Source organism: Pinus tabuliformis, chromosome 6 (genome assembly GCF_031772625.1).
Source record: "Pinus tabuliformis cultivar Carrire ecotype Pingquan chromosome 6, CPIR1, whole genome shotgun sequence".
Taxonomy (NCBI): domain Eukaryota; kingdom Viridiplantae; phylum Streptophyta; class Pinopsida; order Pinales; family Pinaceae; genus Pinus; species Pinus tabuliformis.
In genome coordinates this window covers 606,837,326-606,855,372 of record NC_142292.1, presented here as the reverse complement: position 1 = coordinate 606,855,372, position 18,047 = coordinate 606,837,326, and the positions used below count along the sequence as shown (strand labels likewise).

The following is an 18,047-nucleotide window of genomic DNA, read 5'->3' as shown; positions in this document are numbered from 1 at the left end:
GAAAAAAGGGCTTTGTTACAATTGTGATAACAAATACATTAAAGGTCATAAGTGTGTCGAGAAGAAATTATTTTACATTGATTGTGGAGAGAAGGAAGAAAAGGATCAAGAAACGTCAAAAGAAGAGTGTATACACTAGGAACCAACCCCAGAGAAAGAAGAAATGAATCCGACCATATCTTGTAAAAATTTGGAAAGAATTATCATTCCTAGAACTCTCAAGATAGAAGGACATATCATGAATAAAAAGGTTCAGGAAGTGAAATATCACATCGAGAAAGAAGAAATGACTCTGACCATATCTTGTAATGCATTGGACAGAATTATCACTCCTCAAACTATCAATATAGAAGGAAATATCAAGAAGAAAAATGTTCAAGAATTGAAAGATCACATCGAGTCTCAAGAAATCAATCCGACCATACCTTGTAATGCATTGGAAGAAATTACCACTCCTCAAACTATCAATATAGAAGGACATATCAAGAAGAAAAAAGTAAGAGTGTTGATTGATTCGGGCAGTACCCATAATTTTATTGATTGTAAGATAACCAAGGAATTGAATTGCTTCCTATATCCAGCACCAGAGTGTCAAGTGATGGTTGCAAGTGCAGGAACCATAAATTTCTCTGGAAAGTGCCATAATATCAAGCTATCCATGGGAGAATATGTATTGAATAGCCCAATTCTTTTCATTCCAATGGGTGGTGTTGATGTTTTACTAGGAGTCCAATGGCTACAATCTTTGGGTATGATAGCTTTTAATTTTCAAGAACTTTTCTTGAATTTTTTTTGGGAAGGAAAGGAAGTTGAATTGAGGGGTATCAAAGGAAAACATGGAAAGATAATCAACTCTAACAACATGACAAAGCTTCTAAATAAAGAACAACAATGTGTAATTGCACAATTATGTTCACTAGAGGATCCCACATCGAAATCATGTATTTCTCCAGATCTCCAAAACGTTTTGGACAATCATTCCAAGGTATTTAAGACTCCCAAAGGCCTCCCACCTATTCGTGATCATGATCATGATATTCATTTGATTCCATGAAGTGTTCCTCCAAACATCATGCCTTACACATATCCATATGCCCAAAGGAGTGGGAACTCATTCAAAAGTTGCAGAAGGTCCCAGTTCAAACAGTATTGCGAGAACTTGACAAGGAAGGAAAAATCATATTGGAACTTGAAGCAGTCACAGAACCAAGAAATCAAAAGCTACGAAATAGATCAATTTCAGAGTATCTCATCAAGTGGAAGAACTTACGCACTGAAGATTCCCGATGGGAGGAAAAGAATTTATACAGAAGCATCAAGAACTACTCAAGCATTGAGGACAACACTTTTTGAAGGAGAGGGGCATATTAGGTCCCTATACTACTAGTGTAACCCATTATTGTTATTAGTACAACCCCCTTATTATATTATTTTGCCCATGTAGTCCCCATATTGTTATTATTGTGCACCATAGAACCCCACTATTGTTATTATTGTGCCCTTACATTATTATTGTTATGTCAACTCTGATTATATTATAACCCCTTAGACTCCTATATATAGAAAGGAGGTCTTGTCATTTGTATCATCCAAGAATTGTTCATTTGTGTAATGTAAAGGAGGTTGCCCCCTCAAAGAGGCTGAATTATAAGGCGTTGATCTATCTTTTCTATCTTTTTGTGAGCTGGTTCCATAACACTCAAAATTAAAGTTGAAGAACACAAATGTATTGAAGAGTCACTTCAAAAGAAGTTGGAAGAAATCAACTAAGGAAGGGAAGCATTAGAAGCCGTAGTAGTCTCGCTGCGTAAGGAAGTGAAGAAGGGAAACACTATCCAAAACTATGCCAACAGCTCAAGGGCATTGGAAGAACTCATCAAAAATCAATTATCTTACAACGACAGAACTGGCCTCGGTTATAAAGAAGAAGCAGGATATTCTACAACAAAATACAATGAACCTATGAGATATGATAGGCATGTAGACTTCATTGGACAAGATTCGCAAGAACAGCCTTGGAAGACAGTTCCCCGACGAAGATTTCCATCCAGGTACCAACATATTTTTCATGGTTATTGTTATTCAAGTGGAAAATTTGGTCATAAAGCTGTAGAATGTCACACATACCCTAGGAACTAATACAATTCTAGGAGATCTATCAAATATGAACCTCCCAGGGCTCAACGAAACATCAATAAATTTGAACATTTAAGAAATAATATTGAATGTTTAAAATGTCATAACTATGGCCATAGCACTTGTGGTTGTAGATATCAGATGGAATCGCCTATGGAAAACATTGAATGCTTCAAGTGTCATAACTATGGGCACATGGCTCGAGATCGCAAGAATAAGAAGGTCTCGAAAAGGAAATAGGTACAGGAAGACAAAGCATATAACAAGGTTTTAACAGTTATGCTTTTAGGATTTGTAAAAGCAAAAGTTCATGAGGAATTAGCAGTTGCTTCAGATAATGACTCAAGTCAAGATGGCCCGTTAAGTGACTCACTATTTTGAACAATCTGGTTTGTTGAATCCTTAATGTTTGTATAGGAGGAGTCTATGCAGCAGTATATGGCACAAGTCTACGATTGACAAGAAGGTAGTTTGAACAAGATGGTAGTTTCATTAAAGGTTCAGGGGGAGAAAAACAGTTGAAGAATTACTGGTTACCAGGAACAAAGCAAGATTAGTTTGCAAAGGATATGCACAGGTTGAAGGAATAAATTTTGAAGAAACATTTTCTCCCATTTCCAAAATGGAAGCTATCAAGATGTTTCTCACCTATGCATGTTCAAGAAAAATAAAAGTCTACCAAATGGATGTTAAGTCAACATTTCTGAATGGCGAATTAAAAGAAGTTTACATCGAACAAATTGAAGGTTTTCTACTATTAGAAAAAGAAGACTATGTTTGCAGGTTAAAGAAGGCTCTGTATGGTCTCAAGCAGGCTCCCAGAGCATGGTATGCTCGTCTTGATGGATATCTACGTCAGCAAGGGTTCAGGAAAGGTACTGCTGATAGCAATCTTTATGTACAAATAGATAAAGGTAATTTAGCGATCATTGAGGTATATGTGGATGATATAATATTTTGTAGCAATGATGATCGACTAAGTAAGAACTTTTCTACAAAGATGAAAAGTGAGTTCGAGATGTCTTTACTTGGGGAGTTGACATACTTCTTAGGGCTTCAAATATCTTAGCAAGAGAAAGGAATATTTATATGTCAAGCCAAGTACATCAAGGAAATTCTCAAGAAATTCAAAATGGAAGATTGCAAACCCGTCCTTACTCCGATGGTAACAGGTTGTAAATTGAGCATAGACGACTCATCTAAGGATGTGGATCAAAAGTTGTACAGATCTATGATTGGTAGTCTTCTATATGTAACAACCTCCTGACTAGATGTTATGCAAGTAGTTGGACAAGTAGCAAGATTCCAAGCAACACCAAAAGAATCGCATATTATTGCCTTCAAAAGAATTCTTCGATATCTAAAGGGCACAACAGAATATGGCTTGTGGTATCCCAAGGGCAACAATGTCATTATTCAAGCCTTTACAAATGCAGATTGGGGAGGAAGCATTGATGATCATAAGAGTACTAGTGGAGTAACATTTTATCTAGGTGGTTGTCTCGTATCATGGTTGAGAAAAAACTAAACCTCAATCTCGTTATCTACAGTGGAATCAGAATACATTGTAGTGGAAACTTGTTGTATTTAAGTCCTTTGGATGAAACAAACTTTGCAAGATCTTCAAGTACAATTCAGTGAGCCTATTCCCATCTTCTGTGATAACACTAGTGCCATAAGCATCTCCAAGAATCTTGTAATGCATTAAAAAAAAAACATTCCGATCAAATATCATTTTGTTAGAGAACAAGTCGCTGAAAAGAATATCAAACTTGAATATGTTGGTACAAAAGAACAAATTGCTGATATCTTCACTAAACCTTTACCTCATGAAGCATTTGAATATCTTCGCCAGAAGCTTGGGATTCTCCCAAGTTCTCATTAGATTTTCCTTATTCAGAAAATAAAGGGGGAGTGGAAGTGTGTACAGGTTCGTAGGATGGTTGTGCGTTAGGGGGAGTTACCCTTTGCCATTGATGTCAAAGGGGGAGAGAAGGTAGTAGGAAGAGATGCCCTGATCGCAAGGGGATTTCTTGTGTTGCCATTAATGCCAAAGGGGGAGATTGTTGATCTAAAGATAATCTGAGGTTGTCATTGATGTCAACCCAAGCAGCACCAAGGATGACCCTGAAATTACATGGCACATTGGGCATCATCATTCATGGTTTCTCGTCTCATAACCATTATAGGAATACTCTAGTCAAAAAGATCTTTCTATCGGTATATGGCTCCCCTCGTAATTTATCATGATTTGTAAGTAACTATTCAAGATTGAAGTTAGTAACCCTAATTAGTGGGCTGAACTCGATGAGGTTGTGGCATGGAATTTATCATTGATTTTGGTCATTGAATAGTCAATAATTAATAATTTTTTAAGCTCCTAAAATCCCTCTAACATTCTCTATAGAAGCCCCTCTCAACTCTATAAAAAGAGATCTCATATATCCTCCAAAAGTAGTGATCGTGGAATTTGCACTATAAATTTATTTCTGTGAAGTATTATATTCCAAAATTAAAACTCATTTGAGCCGAAATCCTGATGAACGTCGTCACCGAATTTTAGGGCTTGGCTCGGTACATATTTAGAGATATGATCTGTGGAAGTTAGGGTTTTTGTAGGCTCCCGAATTGCATCTCAAAGAGGTGACCTTGGGAAAATCGTCATAACTCTCTCTCTACGAAGCAGATTGGAATTATGTAAAAAGTGACAGATAGTGCATGGACTGTAGTTTCCTATGTATCAATTTTAGAACCAATGGAGGAAACAGTGACACATGGCACGCTGTACAAGTTTGCTCTACTAAACTAGTGCATAATTAGGGCATTGTGAGAGATTGGACATAACATTGTCTTGAAGAATCCAAAGCGGGTCAGACTTGTGGCATTGGAAAGAAGACTCAGAGGGCTACTATAGGATGGAAGATCAAATATTGGGGATTTGAAATCATAGAGATACATCAGATTCAATATCGTGCTCCTAGAAGGCAAAAAAAAACTAAATCAAGTGTTGTGAAGGGCTGCAAAGGACCAGACTTTCTAGGGTAGCAAAGAGCAAGGTGTAGCAAAATGATGTAGCAGAGGTAAGCTCTAGGTAAGTATCTTCTGTATATTCATGTTCATCTCTTAATGGCATTAGGTTCTTTGTATTCTAATTTGTTGCTTTTGTTTAGCACTAACATATGCTCTGCAGTATGAGGTAAGTTTTTCTATTATCATGTCATGGGTATTTCCTTGAAGACTTTTTGCAGGTATTATATATTCATCAAGAGAAGACTCAATGAAAAATCTAATGTTTTGAAGAATGAGAAAGGGTAGCATGACAAGAGAACCAATCAAGGTTTAGAACAACAACAAGAAGTTCACCACATGAAGTTTTCAAGTGGGCAGCACTGCATACGGTCATTGTAAAAGTATCATTGTACAGAGTCATTGTAAAAGCATCATTGTAAAAGTTATAAAAGTGTCTATCTGTGAAGAGTTGAAGAGGAAGTGTCGGGAGGTCTAGGATCATCATTAGGTGCTTGTGTCATAGTTGGGGTTATTGTGTAGTGTGTCTTCTTCTTCTACATCATTCTATATCGTTGTAAAGTGGACCATTTTCCCTGGTACATGAGTCCATTCTTCTTTTATTCTTCTATAGGGTGGTCGGGTGGTGCTAGGCTGCTGCATGAAGTCACCAACAGGTTCAAGCCTATGAAAAATTCAGGGTGTGAGGGTGGTGTTAAGGTGAGTTGTAGCTCATTGGGTTTTTGGGCATCCATTCAGTTGACTACTGAAGAATCTCGGGCATTGGAGCATCCATCCAGTGGGAGCTAGAGAAGAATGATTTTATAGATTCTAGGAAGTTGGAGATTTATTTTCAATTGGAGTTGAAGATTAAAGAATTATTAGAAAAGAGTTCAGGTGGTTTTTGTCCCATATGGGGTTTCCACCTTAAAAATTGTGTGCATTTGTGTTCATTTTGTTTATTGCTATCATTGTAATAACACTGATAATAATTGAAGATTAACTAATGCTCTGAAAGATTAATAATAATACTGATCCACCCCAGACCCCCCCCCCCCCCCCCCCCCCCCCCTCTTAGTATTTGAAACAGTACAAAATGCTGCCACAATCCAGCATCAGTGAACTAAGTGGCATGATAAATTTATTACGAAAAAGGTGTTTCAAAAAGGTGATTGGGAATTACTCTATGATTCCTGGTTCAAGGATTTTAAAGGAAAGCTCTGCTCAAGATGGATGGGTCCATATGAAGTCGACACAATGTTTGACAATGGAAATTATAAACTCATAACAATAGACGATGCACATACTGCTTTACTTGCAAACAAACATCGCCTTAGGTTGTATCACTGTCCAACCTCTAGGGGTTCCTTTATTAGACAATTTTTTGATGATTATGGTTTTGAAGTCATTTGTACAGAAAATTCCTCCTTTTCACCTCATATTGAATAAAAAAAAGAAAGTAGTAATATATAATAATAATAATAATAAAATAAAGTTGATTTCTACTGCTACTCCACTCACAACTCTTTTCCCTTTTTATATAACTCTTCACTTTCCCTTGTTGCTACTCTACTTGTAGCTCTCTTTTCCCTTTTTACAATGCTCTCTTCCCTTTCCCTTGCTGCTACTCTACTTGTAGCTCTCTTTTCACTTTTTACAATGATCTCTTCCCTTTTCCTTGCTGCTACTCCACTTTCAACTCTCTTTTCCCTTTTACAATGCTATCTTCCCTTTCCCTTGCTGCTACTCCACTTGCAACTCTCTTTTTCCCTTTTACAATGCTCTCTTCCATTTCCTATTCTAATACTCTAGTGGTGCCGATACTCGACCGATGTTGATACTCCACTAGTTTTGATACTCTGTCGATGCTGATACTCCACTAAAATAAGTTTTCAGGTACGTCCTTGAACGACTTTGTGAATTTAATTGACATTTCATTGATGACATGACCAATCAAGGCCAAGGACAACCATACCTTAGTTGGGGGAGAGATTATCTTATTTAATAATAACGATACCATATGTCATTATTATCATACCTCATTAAGAAACTATTTAAATCATCCAATCATACCATTAATATGGAATCTGTTAGACTCCGTCTCATGTCAGAGATTGATTCTTCTTCAAAACCCTGTTTTGAAGAAGAAATCATTAATGTGTTGTTTTAGATTATGTAATTTATCTCCAGCTCTTCAAAAGGGAGCAGCTTCCTCATCTCCTATCTCTGCAAAAGCACAAACACAAAACAAAGCATCATCAGCAATCAAAGTCTGGCAATTTAATAATCAAATCAACAATTCCGCTCCTTCATCCATTATTCGTACATGACTAGCTTTGAATCTTTCCAAGATCAGTCTACTTCAAGCAAAGATGATGAATTTAAAGTAAATCAAAATCCAGTTTTTCATGTAGCAGAGGCTGCCTTGAATGAGCAACCAAAAATCTCCAAGTGTGTTGGATGAAGTTAGAGAGGGGTCGCGTGGGAAAGAGAATTCTTCTGGAAAATTGATGCTGGACATTGTAGCTGTGTTACTCCGCTGCTTGTCATTGTGGAAATATTCAATGTGCAGCTATCCAATTATACTTTGAGCATGGAAAGAAGCTTTACAAGGAATTTTGCTAGGACTCTGCAAGTGTCCCCTTCACAGGTGGTTCCCATTGCGAGGCATGGTGTAAATGTCATTCTAGATATCTATATTTTATCATTTTCAGGATCAACAAACTATGCTGATATGAAAACCACAGAAACAATCTTGATTCAGAAGAATAGCAGCGGAGAAGGCATCTTGCAGGATCCAATTCTTGGACCTTTCTCAATCCTTAGAATAGAGAATCCCCTTGAATCAAGTTATCCATATGCATCTAGATTTTCAGGGTATGGTACCATGGGAAAATTAATTCTATCCACTATTATATTGTGCATTATACTGGTAGCCATAGCACTTCTTGTCTCTGCGGCTTGCTTTATACACTACAAGTACAGACTAAGAATCCAGTTTTCAAATGTCTCATTTGATAATAGCACAAACAGTTTTACTAATCTAATAAGCCAGGGGTCATCTTTCACGGAGGAGTTTCATGCCCATGACAGCTCATGCCTCAGATCTATTACAGGATGCATGGGAAGAAAATCTTTCAAATTCAACAGTAAAAGTGAAATGGTACCAGGCACAATTGTACAACAGCTCTCTTATTCACAACTAGCTGAGGCAACTGAGCAATTTTCAACGTTTAAACTCATTGGCATGGGAGGAAGCAGTAGTGTTTATCGAGGTCAACTTAGAAATGGAAGAACTGTTGCTGTCAAGAAACTTGTCTGTCGAAATGGACCTGATACAGATAGTGAGTTCCTAATTGAGGTTGAGCTTTTATCCAGGCTTCATCATTTTCACCTGGTGCTACTCATTGGCTACTGCATAGAATACAATGGGCCGGAAGTTCAAAGACTACTAGTGTATGAACATATGCCTAATGGCAATCTTAGAAATCATTTGGATGGAACTTTGGGTAGGGAATCACTTCATTGGATAACCAGAGTTCGTATTGCACTTGGAGCAGCAAGAGGTCTGGAATATCTTCATGAAGCAGCCACTCCCGGGGTTTTGCATCGTGACTTTAAGTCAAGCAATATTCTCCTTGATAGCAAGTGGAGAGCTAAGGTAGCTGATTTTGGCACTGCAAAGACAATCACAAGTGTTGATCTTAATGGTCAACCAAGTTCACCAGCAAAATTATTGGGTACATTTGGATATTTTGCTCCTGAATATGCAATGATGGGAAGGGCTTCTTTGAAATCTGATGTTTTCAGCTTTGGAGTAGTTCTTTTGGAACTAATTAGTGGAAGACGTCCAATAGACATGTCTTTGCCTCAGGGACAACAAAGCCTTGTTATTTGGGCAAGTCCTTTCTTACAAGATGAGAAGAAGGTACTCAATGAAATAGTAGATCTAGCCTTAAAGAATGGTTTCCCAGTAGAAGACATGTTAAAAATGGCTCAATTAGCAAGGGCGTGCTTACAAATGGATCCAGAGTCAAGACCTGTAATGACTGCAGTTGTGCAAGTTCTAGCCATGTTAATCCCAAATAATGCAAGGAAGAGTGCATCTTTTCCTACATATGGTGTTCAGATCCCCTTTTATATGTCATGGAATCCTGATTTCTGTAACTACAACTTCAGTAGGGAAGAGGACCTTAACTTGGATGAAAGCGGAATGCCATCAAAACAAGTTCATACAGGGAATGTGATGAGTGGTTCAACCTTTGAACCTGAAATTCAGAAAATGTGATGTTCTCCGAAATGGACAGGAAGGCACACCATACTTTTGGGCCTCGAGGAAATTCTAGCTTCTCAAGAAGAGCCAAAAATCGATATTTCAAACGGAACGTCATCGTGGTCAGCTTCAGACTATTTGAAAAGTTTCTCTTCATCAACTACAGATAATCCAGCTCGCAGATCATTAGAGGGAGAATCACTTGATCTTACAGAGCCTCGTATGGAATCATTCTGGCATCATAATGGGTTTTCAGTATGATCTACAAAAGGGAAGAATAGCGTACATGTGCTTTGGCGGAGAACCCTTCTAAGCCTGTGAACGAGCCACCTGTTTGTGATATATGCTGCTATCATTTCCAGGTTCTGTCTCTACAGATGAAGATAGGCAACGCATATTTGTTTCTGACACTAAATCATCATCGAATCATCGTGGCAATGCAGATGGAAGCGTTTTAGACAGCGCAGGCAGATAAGAGCATTCAATGAATACAACTGGCACAATGTGCACAAATGTGAGATTGTTAAAGATTTCAAACAGAAAACGAAGGTGAAAAGTAAAAACCCGAAACATACACAGAGACATCTGTCATAAGCAGCGATTTAGGAACGAATTTTGCCTATTTTGATCCTCAGCCCTGATTCTATGGGATCTGAGCACCAGTTATGCCTCGTAATTAGCCAAATCATCAGCAGATTTAGAGGAACATTGTATTATTTTAGAATAGAAGGCTGTTCCATGTTTAGCATAGATGAAACGCCCATTTCTAATTTTTGTAATTGTAGTTGAAACAGCGCAGAGGTTTTTGGGGTCGATTTGTTTTCCCCTTAGCAGTATTATATTTATTGTATTAAAAAAAATTCATTAGGAGAGAGAGAGGGGAGAGTTCTGAGTGCTGAGAGCCGGAGGAGAAACTGAGCTTCATTGTACAGTCTATGACAGAGATTTTTAATGTAATTTCACAGCTCCGACTTCTGAGATTCCTGTGGCATGATAATTTAGCATAAGTTTTCCCTTGTTTCATATGTAATCTGTTATGTTTCATTTCACTACATGATCATTTCTAATTGAACAAATGAAGTGTTTAGGTAAGAATTCATGCCTGCCATGCTCTGCCTATAAGTTTGTTAAATTCAATGTTTTCTTCTGTTTGACAAGGATTCAGTCCTATGCCCTTGTCAGCTCCTCACCAGTCTTGCCATCCCGTTTAAATCTAGATTTGATGCTAAATGTCTTGCCTACCTTGCCTCAATCGATAACCTGTGTTGTTCATTATATTTCTCTGTTTCAAGCTGTGATTTTGCCCATGCAGCCCAGAAAAACCCCGTTATTTAATTAAAAACCCCAAATCAATCTTTCTAATCAGTTTACTAGCCTAATATCAGTGTTACTTTATTGGTCATCTCCCTAATTGAAGATTTTACGAGATAGACCGGAGAGAGCCTTCTCCTGCCCCGTAGGGCTAGCTACGGGGCTGAATGGTTTGATGTGGCCTTGAGGTTTACCTTTCTCAGCCTGAGGTGAAATCTCAAGCGCTAACAGAATCATTACCCACTCGTATCATATCCCCACCTGTATCCTTCACATATACCAATACTCATTGGAAATTGCACTACATATGAATACACATGTTAGCATTAAAATGCAGTCATTTCCAATGTATCGAAATAATTACCATAATTATTATCATTATTACCGTTGGTTTTACCATAATCCTCACTCGGATTCACTTCCCTTATTGCCACTCTCATTATCACGTATTTTATTGGCTAACTGTTCCCTTAACAACTTATTGCTACTCCGAGTGTTGCTACAGAGTAAATGTTAGGTATAATGGGTGGCCAAGCTATTAGACATGAATTGAAAAGCACAGAGCAGGTTCGGTGTCAACCAGAAGTATGGAAAACCTTCCCAAATGTAGGCTGGCATACTTTCTTTGAGAGGCTATAGGGGTTTGATGAAGGAGTGACAGTTGAGTTTGCACCAAATATGGAAGGAAATCGCTCTAGGGTCCACAGACTGGAAGTTCAAGTAATTGAGGAAGTTATTACAGTTGTTAGCAGGTTGCCATAGGACAGACATAAGTGGTTTATTAGAAGAGCGGCCTTGTCATAGTTTCCAGAGCTATTCCTATAGGTGGGGGAGAACGTGGTGAAAAAAGGAAAGGGTTATGACCAAAAATCGCTACCACAACCTTGGGCAGATGTTGCATATTTCTTAATGTGATATATCACCTGTGAAGGTTGATTTTCTATCCTCTTTAAATATCATTTTAAGCTCCTAGCTTGTCTTTGAGTTCATCATATGCATTCCATAAATATCCCATTCTTCCTTTTGAGTAATGTACAATTGATGGCCCAATCTGCTCATCGCTCGTGCCAGGCATTATCTGTCCTTATGAATCCCAGGCTCGTTAGGTAACTGGTAATTCACACCTTGTTACAGACTCTTATAACTTGGCAACAACTAGTTGAGCTATCGGAGGAAGAAGTTGCAGCCATGATGCCTGTAAGGCTAGAAGAGGAATTGATTGAAGAGGAAGTGATGGAACAAATACCAGAGGAGGTAGAGGAAAAAGGGGATGAAGAAATGAGAGACCAACAAGATGATTTGGGAGATGGAGGAGGAATCCAGGAGACTGAAACAAAGGATGTCGGAAAAATGGAAACTGAAGCTACTACCCCTCGTTCTACACTTATGGCCTCCATGCCAAGAGGATCGAGGAAATTCTGTTCTCCTACCCACAAAGTAATAGAAGAAGTATTTCCTCCCAAATTGAAGTTTTTAGGAGTAATTATAGAAGAAGATGTTGCTGATGTTGCTCCATAAGAACCAGTTTCGGCTTTAGAGAAATTGGAAGAAGAGGTTGCTGTCAATATTGATCCGAAAGAACAAGTGTCAACTTCAAAGAAATTAGAAGAAGAGGTTGTTTTCGATACTAATCCACAAGAACTAATGTCGACGTGAGAGCAAATGGAGGAAGAGGTTGTTGCTAATGATTCTCCACAAGAACCAATGTCAGCTTAAGAGAAAATGGAAGAAGAAGTTGTTGTCAATACTTCTCCACAAGAAGTAGTGTCAACTTCAAAGAAAATGGAAGAAGAGGTTGTTGTCGATACTGCTCCACAAGAACTAGTGTCGACTTCAAAGAAATTGGAGGAAGAAGTTGTTTTTTATACTGCTCCACAAGAACCAATGTTGACTTTAGAGAAAATGGAAGAAGAGGTTGTTGCCGATACTGATCCACAAGAATCGGTGTCAGCTTTAGAGAAATTGGAGGAAGATGATGTTTCTGATATTGCTCCACAAGAACCAGTACCGAATTCTGAACAAATATAAGAAAATTTGGTAGTCCCAGAGTCTATAGAAGAATGTGCCGATGCCGCTCCACGAGTATCGACATCCAAAAAAATGGAGAACGTTGTGATAAAACAAGAACCTGTTGATGAGTTTGCTAATACTGCTCCACAAGGACCAGTACCATCCTCGAGACAGATGGAGGAGAATGTGGTAAAACAAGAATTTGTCAAAGAAATTTCAAAAAGGAAAGCCCCCATTTAGTGTCGATACCAACTACTATTCAAAGAAAATATTCAGTTAAATATAGAAATTACCAAACTGAGGAAGCATGTGATGCAATTGTACAAACGAGAAAAAGGAAAGTGAAAAATTGACACTAGCCAAGCAACCGCAACACTTGGAGAAGGTGGGACAGTTTCGGTGGCAATACAGACAGAGGATAAGGAGGTGACCTCAACATCCACATAGACTCAGACACTCCTCCATCTTGAAGAAGCCCGCGAGTTTATTTTGGCAGTAGAAATATAGAAACAGAAGGCCACTACCTTTAGTTTCTAGCGTGGGGCAATTCCCACGTAGGCTCATTGGAAAGAAATAAGAGAGATTCAAGAGAATGCGAAGAAGGTGGTTTCCAATTATACAAATTAGATCGAAAAGGCTCAACAACAACAAGAAAAATTGCAGAAGAAGATCAAGGAGTTGCAGGAACAAGTTCAGTTGCTAAACACTGATAAGAACGAGATGTTCACCTTAACGCAACAAATGATGGCATGCATACCCCTTGCTAATTGTTATGCCATTTTTCTTCATGAACAATATCTATTTTTCTATTTGTAAAGTACTCACCAAGAGTTAAGTCACAAAATAGAAGATCACATGTAGTTGTTGAGGATTCTGTGAGCTAACAATCATATTAACCAACATTTTCTATGTGAATTATACATGAATGATTATATCCTAGAAACTAATTAGTCATTCAACTCAGTACCATTTGTAGCAGATATTCAATTGATATATTTTTGCATATTTTGTGATTAACCAAGTCAAAAGGTAAAAGGCCCTTGATACATTCAAGGCAAACCAGGTAAATCACCCATTGCTGATCAAGATGGAGCAATTCCAATATGGGGATATTTTTACTAAACATCATCAGTTTCTCAAACTAGAAGGACAAAACATATCTGCACTTTTCAGGAAGAAGCCAAGGATGCTTGTCAAAAGTGTTGGATGCTTTCATCATTAGTGGTACGGGCACAAGAACCCTTTGGGGCACCCAACTTTTCAAGAGCATTGGGGAGAGTTCCACACTATATTTCTTGCATACAACATTGTTGAATTCGTTGACTAGGGTTAAGGTCTTGATTTCATATGATCTAGTTGCCTTCTGATCAGTATGGGCCAACCTATGTTGTGGATGAAGACTGGTGGAAGGACATTGTTCATACAGATGGGTTTTAGCTACCTAGGACTGATATGGAAAAACAATATGATCTTACTCAGCTTCATGTCAGTCACAACGGGTCTAACCCTGATCTGTGTAGGAAGCGGTTTGCATGAGGACACACAACAAAGCCAGTTGAGAAGAGATGTTGACTGATAAAATTACCTATTTTTACCCACTTTTACATGTTCCTTTTTATTCATTTCATATCTACTATGAGGTCATTTTATATCTCAATCAATGAAAGGTATATCGTATTGGCATGTCTTCTTGAATTTTTAATTAATGAAGCGTAGTACTAGGGGAATGATGCCTTGTATTTTGTAATTGCTCAATATTGGGTAGGGAACCTGTGGCCTACTGTTGACGGTGCTGGACCTGCAAACATTTCATGGGATCTCCCCGGTAAGAAGTCCCAACTAGACCTCAGACCGTTTGGAGTAGGAGTCCCAACAATGGGTAGTAAAGCTATGCCTTGGCTACGATAGCGCGCAGAGGTAAGCAAGATATCCTTGTTGGAAGCAAGGGTGTGACATTACAACAAGTCAAGAGAGATGCATGGGGAGGCTCTAACACATAGAGGGAAAAGGAAGTGTGCCCCTTAGAATCCTGTAATAGTATGCAATCTGAAAGGAACACACGAGCTAAATGACATCTTAAGCTGGAAAATAGAATAGTCGACAATCCAAAGTGATGAGTTAAGCCAACAACACGCTTCAATAAGATTCATACAATCACATACAGAATAGTCCATATATCAATGCATAAGTAAAACTACATACATTGCTAAAGTAACCAAAATAGTCGAACTACAATAACAAGTTATTTATGAAACGTGCTGGCTCTATTATATTATATAAAGTGAAATTTCCATCCATACATACAACCATGACAACCATTAGCCCCAATAGTGAAAGATTACAGTCAACACTACCTGACCCTCCAAACAGATGTGCTCGCTCTACACTATGGAGAAGCCAAGGCTCGTCACAATACTTTCCAAGCCCTCTCTAAGCAATGCCTAGCAAAATCTTGGCTCCTAAAATCATGTTCTATGAGTTATGAGGTTCTATTTATAGCAAATGGTGGGGTGACCCTTGACATTCCCCTTTGTGACTCTTGGACTACCCTCATGACTCTTCAACTTCATTAGATAACTCTTTACATTACATATGACTGTTTGTATTCCACTCATGACACTTGGAATTTCACTTTACATCATGTTTACAAAAGTGATACATTTTCCACATATATCCATGTGGGACAAAATTGGCTTGAGTCAACCAGAAAAGACAACACTAAGACTCAGATGACTGTGGAAAGACTAGCTCATCAAACCCCTCTCCGTGATTCTTGATGACGAACTGATGCCATGCTTGGTAGTATGCAACAGTGCCCACATACTCTTTGATGCTTTCCTTCTGGAAACAAACTCTTGCCTCCATTGCTTCTAGGTATACTGATTTGGAACCTCTGTCCAACTCGTCCTGTAACATGCGCAACTTAGTCCTAAGCAAGGCCGGGCCGACGATGTACATTCACATGTTATCTGTGCTGACTTGAAAATCTGCGTTGGTGGCCATGAGCATCAACTGGTGAAAGTACACATCGAGCTCTAGTCTGACTTGATTCTTCTCTTTGGCCCCGGTGAGCATACCAATCGACGGGGTGCCATAATTCCTCACCACGACATCCAAACTTCTGTACAACCATGTATATGAAGCCTCAAAACTGGTGATGAGTGGCAAGAGTTCCTCATAGTTCCGGATTAGAGTCCGGATGCGTGCTTTGTCCAACTCTACCTGTAGCTTCATCATCTTGTGAAAGTGAAGTGAGTCTCCCTTGTACCTCATTATCCATGTCTATACATGATCAACTACAACATGTATATCTGTGAGTGTTCGTGCTATCTTCGTGCAACACTGCTGATGACCATCTAGATGGAGATCTACCTTGTGCACGGTGACGAACCTATCATACAGTCTTCGCATGACTCTTTCAAGAGCCGATACTTCAACAAGTATGGCAATCTTCATCTCTGCTATGGAAGATCCTGTTGACTATTCCTTTCTCTGCGTGGTTGCTTGCAACTCCTTAACCATGCACTCATTTTCTACTATCAAGAACTTAACACTCGAGCTCATGGTTTTGGCATAGGCCTTTGTAGCATTGGCTAAGGTTGATGGATGTCTTCATGCATCTGACCTAATGACTTGCTATTCAAAGTGCACAGGTGATGCATGCTCATCTGGGGGTGCGCGCTCTACGTGCTTGTGAAACTCTATGCTATGACTTATCAAAGGCTATGTTGTACACATCTGTTTCCCTATGGTCCTCAAGGAGAATGGTACCCCCTTGTTCACTCTGGACTTACTCTGCTATTGGAGTTAGTGAAGCCTGTGGAGTGACCTCAGTTTATTTTGGCATGAGGTCTGTATCCTGATCCTGTTTCGGCTACTCTGTTTCCATGTCCATTTGTTCTACTATTTGTTCCTCCTGCAAAGCAAGTTCCTGTTCCCACGGTTTCTCACCTTGTTCCTCATCTGTTGCTGGTTCAAAGTCTTCAACCTGTATCGGTGTATTTTTTTCTATCTGTGCCAGTGTTGCAGGAAATGCCTCCCCCTGGATCAAAACCTCGATCGGTAATCCATACGGATGCATGGGGGAAGCGCCGTACGAAGTGCGTTTCAGAAAAACTGAAATGCATTTCAAGCTGATAAACACACTTCTTGGAATTTTTGGATGCGTGTGACAAAAATGCGTTTCGATTTTTCCAAAACGCACTTTGTACGATGCTTTGGTTGTATGAAGCATACTGCTTCGGAGTACAAAGCGTATGGATCGAGAGCGATTTTGTACAACTTTCGCCCTTTCCGCCGCACACATAAAAAAATCGGTTTTTTTTTTTTAATTTTTTGTTATTTTTTAAAGGTTGGGGTGGGTCCACCTTGGGTCAGGGTGAGGAATGAAGGGATTTAACCCCCCATTCATCTCTCATTTTATCACATTGGGTTCATGAGAGCTTGGAGAAGAGAAGAGAGGAGAGGAGAAGAGAAGAGAAGAGAGGAGAGGAGAAGAGAGGAGAAGAGAGGAGAGCTTGGAGGAGGAGCTAGTAGAAGGAGGAGGATCCTGGAGTAGGAGCTTGGAGGACTTCCATCTACAAGAGCTAAATAGACAAGTGCAAACCCCAAACTCCCTTATTTTTTTGACATTTTTTTTTGTATTTTTCTCCTCCCTCTCCTACTATTTCCCATTATTTCTACTTTCTCATTTAATTGCAGTTTGTCCACCACCTATATCCATATTCCAAGATGGTTTTCTTTTGGCTTCTATGTATCATTCCACTTTTGGTTTTAATGATGGTAAGGGGGAGTAAGAATAGAAGGGAAGAATCACAAGAGGATAGTGGTCCCAATATGAGTGACCCAATGTATGATGAGGAGGAAGGGTTTGAAGAGGAAGGGGATGAAGTTGAACCTAAAGGGGACACTGAAACACTAGAGGGGGAAGCTGCATTAACACCCTTGTGGAACTATGTGACCAAACTTGAACGGGGAAAGGGTGGTGGAAGCTACAAATTTTTTTGCCCTCATGGTTATCATGGAGGAAAACCATTTAGTGGTTCATATACCCATGTGAGGAGGCATCTTTGTGGGGTGATGGACAATGATGAAAAAAAGGGTGCTGTGGGGATTCAAATTTGCCCAAACATTTTAGCTGAACAAAGAAGAAAATACATTCAAATAGAGGAGGTTGCACAACAAAAAAGCAAGAAACAAAAAACTCATTCTGAATCAAGTGCAACCTCTAGATTTGGTAGCTCATTTCCTCATGGTACTTCTGGAAGCTCTGGAGGTAAAAGAATAATAGGGGATTTCATTAATGTTGCTA

The 18,047-nt window shown here is 39.0% G+C and overlaps 1 pseudogene; it reads left to right on the top strand.

The window, feature by feature from the left end:
- The first annotated feature begins 7,468 nt into the window (after positions 1-7,468).
- On the top strand, positions 7,469-12,244 carry LOC149260035 (receptor-like serine/threonine-protein kinase ALE2; annotated as a pseudogene).
- Positions 12,245-18,047: the final 5,803 nt, after the last annotated feature.